The sequence below is a fragment of the Amblyomma maculatum genome, chromosome 9 (assembly GCF_055883805.1).
Source record: "Amblyomma maculatum isolate TAMU_Amacu chromosome 9, ASM5588380v1, whole genome shotgun sequence".
Lineage (NCBI taxonomy): Eukaryota > Metazoa > Arthropoda > Arachnida > Ixodida > Ixodidae > Amblyomma > Amblyomma maculatum.
Window position 1 is genome coordinate 4,201,699 of NC_139352.1, and position 6,000 is coordinate 4,207,698.

The following is a 6,000-nucleotide window of genomic DNA, read 5'->3' on the forward strand; positions in this document are numbered from 1 at the left end:
TGCCTTGTCGGCTGCCTGTCACCTGCCAGAGCCTTGGTTGTCATTTTTCACTCAGCACGCCGACATGCCTGGCTCAAACAAGGGGCTTTTGCTATTATGATAACGCTTGAGTGTGAGACATGTTTTTCATTACATTTTACTAGTACTAGCTTGTGGCTAGTTTGTGGTATGCATGTAAAAGTAGATGTTACAGTGAAACCTGGATATGTAGAATTATTTCCTGACAACTTCTTAGTTCCAATATGTAAGAAATTTGATATAATACTACTTAGAGGGAAAACTAATGGTAGTGAACTTCATGCAACGTGGAGAAATGCAGTTATACTGGGTAGATGGGATTTTGCATTTGGCTTGGCTGTTGTGGGGCACACATATTATTTTGATTTGGCCATACAGTTTTCTTGAAGCAATAAATCTCACAGAATCCTGTGAAAGTCTCATACCAGCTTAACAAGCGTGTTAAATTTATTGAAGTGAAAAACTTACAGAAGGTTATTTATCCAGCACACCGAGCGAGAGAACCGCAATGCAGCTACTGATTCTAAGGGAGGATCCATGTTTTTGGCTCAGTGCTCAAACCGCATTTATTTCCTGGAATTCCTGCAGTTTAAGGGCAAACTGCCACCACTGTTAGGCACCACCGTCTGTGCAAATTGTATTGGGATTAACCTACTGGCTCTTGAGCACTCCCATTTGTAGTATCACCCATTTGAACCAAGTGGTGCTTCTTTTTAACCAACCTCCGAATGCAATTATAACTCCAATTGGTTCTGTTACCTTCTTTTAGGTTCACTCTCAATTGACCACTTAAAATAAACTAGGACTTCCAAATGGTAGTACCCATCAGTTCTAATTAGTCCAAAGCAAGCATTCCAATTAAACGCAGTCGAAATGGAAGTCACTCGTGTTGTGGACTGAAATTTTTGGACAGTCCAAGTGGAAGTCAATCATGTACTATACTGAAATTTGCAAAGGTACTAGTTAGCTCTATAAAGAGAATGGGAAAATAATTTGATTTTTCTAAAAAAGATATTAGCAGCTTAACTTGTTATTTCAGCCATCACCATCGACATAAGATAATTTCACTCAATGGTCAAGCATCACTGGCCCTAGCAGGAGCATCCTATAGTTAGCTTATGCAAGTTGGTGCAAAAGGGTGTCCTCTGGCCATATACATATACTGAACCTATGTTAGGTGTTCCCTAGCTGCGTGTTATGCATGCTTGTTTGTCTCACTTGATTTCTGTGAAGGTGTGTAATTCGTAATTTCATTCCTTTAAGTGCAAAAATGCATTGGTACAGGGTCATTTTCCAGCACTCAGAAAAAAAAAAATTCCGACTAACAGGCGGTTCAAATCGTTTGGGCCTGCCATTTTAACAGATTATGAGCAGGGTATGTTGGCGAACCATTTGTACTATTTCATATGGGACAGTACAGCACACTACATCCTGTACATCTAGCGTAGTGTCCGCTGCTGACCAGTCAGCAGTAGACGAAGTCGCATCAGACGAAGCGAGGCATCAAACTTCCCGACTATAATTTGCGGGGATACACATGAATCCTGTGCCCCATTATAATGGCCGCTCATAATTATCACGCCAGTTTATGCATGCGCTGCTAGGGAGGATGGGCGAGGGAGGCACACTGGCTGCCCCCAGTCTCCCGCAGCACCGCCGCGGAGTTTTCCCTCTTTCCTCCCGGCGTACCCGGAGGGGACCCGTTTCTTTCACGTAGTTAGCCGATGGGCGGAGCTTGACGTCAACTGACATCACAAAACGAATTACAGCAAACATTTCAAGTTTAAGCAATTTTAGCTGCATTTATTTCTTTTTTGTTTATAGTTTTAGGTTTTTTAGTGCCTATATTTGTTAAATATCTTTACTATTTGGAATTAAAGGTTGGCTAACGCGGCCTAGCGACGGCCGGGCTAGCCAAGCCGAGCGATGTAAATAATCAATCATACAAGATTTTTTTTTTTTTTGCTAGCCCCGTGTAGTTGCGATGCGCTGCCCTGTGCTCATCCAGCAGCTGTTGGCAGTGGCTTCTGCATGAAAAGGGGCACGCACACCAATCTGTGGGCTGTGCGTACGATTTCGTAGCTGGCATTTCCTAGAGCCTGGAGCATGTAAGGCATTGCTCTTGAGTCGTGGCAGCCTGAACGGTCTGAACGTGTGTAATGAATATGCGTGCAATGCATCAAGGTAGTTGCGATGCATCGATTAGGTTACACTTGAAGCAGTAGTACACCAAGATATCCCATTCACATTATATATTATGGGCAAAGGGAATATGGGTTAAGGGAAGCATCAATGCATTGTGCGAGTCAGAAATAATCATAATTGTGCCGTGCATGAATTCTGAAGTTTCTCATATCACACTACAGTAACGGCAGGCAGCTTTCGTGAGTGGGCATGTGCGTGAATAAACGCAATATGAAGGAAACACTAAACTCGAACTTCTTGAGAGATGAAATACTCGCGTAAGGAAAGCCGCCGTCCAACGGTATTTGGTGGTCGCAAATTGTGGTGAAGATTCACAGCATATGCAGCATACTGAAACAAAGAGCACTTGAACTTACGTGAGCGGTTTCTGTTACATACCTTATGAACCTTCCAAGTTAATAAGTGGCATCCTTTATATTCAGAATTCACTCAGGTCGCGGCATTCTGTTCTGCTTTGAGCACTAGTAATGGACATTTGATACCGTAACGTTTGCACACTGTTTTTATTGTGTGACTGGTTGCCAGAAAGATTGAAGCACTATCAGAATGAAGGATACTCGGTAAATCACTGCACGAAATAAGCTGACCTTTAAATGGTCAAAAATGAGTTCACGGTCATGTTACTATATAGCTTTTGTACAAAACAAAAACATCTATATAGAGAATAGTTACAGTAACTCATAATGCACTGAGCACTCATAATGCTCATAATATGATGTAGCTTTTTTATTACTGAATTTTGTGGAATGCCGTGGTGCATATACAGGCCTCCACAAATGGCTTGTGGAAGTGTCCAGCAGCATGAGAAGTCTGAGCATATGCCGCACTCAATTTACAAGCAAAGTAAAACTAGGAAATAGGAAGAAAGAAAAATATAAAGGAAAAAAAAGCACACAAATTTAGATCAGGCATCACATTCTTCTGGCTGCTTCAAGAGAAAACATTTGTTGGCAAATCATTCAAAACCCTTGGCACATAGAAACCATGGACAGGTTCGCCATATCTTGTCCACACTGTAGACAAAATAAAACAGTCATGGGGTTGTGATTGTTCGAGCACGGACATATAGGGAGGCCGAATTCCTTATTTTGCCGATACTTAAGAATAACACTTTCTTATGTAATAGTGTGAACGAGATATATGGGAGCACAAAAAAAGGCAGTAATTGTTGGTAATTGGCATATCTACAGCAGAGCACAAATTATAGATTTTAGTAAATGATAACCTTGTTGCACGAGCACGAGTAAAAACAAATTCCATATCGAAGCACGCTGTACACCAATGCATATGCTATTGTTTTTTCTGCGTTAATTAGGCAGAATGCATTAATAGGACATAGCAAACAAACTATTCAGGCAGCCGATCACAAAAATTAGCCAGATGACTACTTGAAAGGTATGAAACAAAAAAGTAGGCACTATTATTACACTGCAGAGAATGAAGAAGCAGACTGGTGACAGGAATAAGTTTCAGTGGATCATGGAAGCATACTAATTCAGTTTTATTTTGAATGGTAGAAATTAGGTTCCATTGCCAACTCACAAACAACAGTTGCTCTGCCAATTTGCAATCCAGCCACATCTTGATTATAATTAATGTCATGGGATACTGAAAGCACATCATCTCATACTTGAAAACCTCATTCTGAAGAATGACGACTGAGATCGTTAAGTTGACAAAAGGTTGCTAAAATCTATCTCTGAGAAATTCTAATGGCCAGCTGCCTGAGCTTACTTATAATTTTTCCAATTACTACTACTTGGGTGTGCAAATAATTCTCAAGGAAAGCTGTGAAGTTAAAGAAAGAAAAAGAAGAGGCAGAGAAAGACGCGTGTCGCAACAGCCGTCCGCCACAGAAGCGGTGGCATTCCGGTGGCAGGCTAGCACCCGCCTCTCCCCTATTTTATTCAATATAGCACTTCTTCACCTACCCCAAAAACTAGTTCAAATCCCCGACATCCATTTCAGCCTCTACGCCGACGACATCACTGTCTGGACAAACCACGACAGTGACGCCGAAATAGAAGAGCACCTACAATTGGCACTAACTATACATCGACACATACATACGGGAGCGTGGCCTGACCTGCTCCCCTTCAAAATCAGAGCTCTTTCTCTACCGCCCCAAGCAACAGGACAACGTCAATCCTCCCATCTCCCTCACGCTGGGTACCCATTTCATCCCACTAGTATCCAAAATCCGAGTGCTAGGGCTAATGCTCCACTCCCATGGCACGCACGGAGAAGTCATAAAGGCTCTCCAAACACACGCTCAACAGGCCACCCGACTGATTCGCCGCATAGCGAACCGCCGGGCTGGCCTACGCGAGCGAAACACCCTTCGCCTCACCCAGGCTTACATCATAAGCCGCACCGTATATGCCCTTCCATACCTACCCATCTGACAGAAGGAGAGAGACCGGGTTAACGCGCTCCTGTGGAGTTGCACGAAGATGGCTCTACGCCTTTCCCCCAGCACATCCAACGATCGGCTTCTCAAACTCTGTGTTCACAACACCTTTGAGGAGCTTACAGAAGCCACCTTTACGGCACAAATATACCGTCTATCGAACTCAGAGGCTGGCCGCGCTCTATTATCCAAATTAAACCTAAACCCAATTACACACCCTACCAAGGGTGTCCACCTTTCTTTTATCTTCCGCTCTAACCTCAATATACCCCCCCTCCCCAAGAACATGCACCCTGAGCGAGATGGGAACCGCAGAATAGCAAGGGCTCGGGCCCTCCACAAACAGTATAGCGAGGATCATGAGGTGGTCTATGTGGACACAGCGGAATATACGTCAGGCCACCGTATGGCCCTGGCGGTAGCCGACAATCAAGCAAAACTTCTAACCTCCAGCTCAATCATCACCGATTCGGCCATAGAGGCAGAAGAGGCAGCCATTGCGCTTGCTCTGACCTCTACATCTGCCAACATAATTATCTCTGACTCCAAATCTGCCATTTTCAACTATGCCAATGGCTGCATATCTCGCACCGCTGCTCGCTTACTACGCTTCTGGAAGCCCCGGCACCCTGTAACCCTTATCTGGACGAAAGCACATGCCGGCCTCCCTGGCAATGAAGAGGCTCATTCTCTAGCCCGAGGTCTCACATTCCGGGCAGGAGGAGATGAGCCCCTTCTACAGGCCGAGGAGCGTCTGCTCTCCTTCCGCGATATTCTCTCATATTACCGGGACAGACGAAGAGAATACGCACCCCCAGCCCCGGCCCTTACCATAGCGCAGGCCGCACACTGGCGACGACTACAAACTCTCACTGCTCCATACCCCATACTACTTGCCAGATACCCAGACCAATTTCCCTCCTCATGCAAACTTTGCGGCAAACCAGGAGATTTCCTACACACCCTCCTCACATGCCCCACCTTCCCTCATCCCCCATCACCGACCGTGGCGGAGTCTTACTGGGAAACTCTACTGACCAGCACTTCTGCTCAAGACCAGCGCCGGATCATCTCCAGTGCTATGAGAAGGATAGCGCTCCAAGGGCTATCCTTCGCTTTGTAAGGGTGCCCTCCTCACAGTGAGGGAGCACCCAAGTGCCATGTAGGGGGTTTCGCCCCCACTATTCATATCATTGGCATTAAATGTTTTTACCACCACCAGCACCCGCTGCAATTAAGCAACGGTGACCTACCAGACCCAGCACCGTAGGCTACAGGCCTATGTATGGGCCAGGATCGAGCCGCCACCTTTCCACGGCGGCGCCGATGAACTAACTGCGCCGTTACGCGAGCCAGCTACTGCCTCC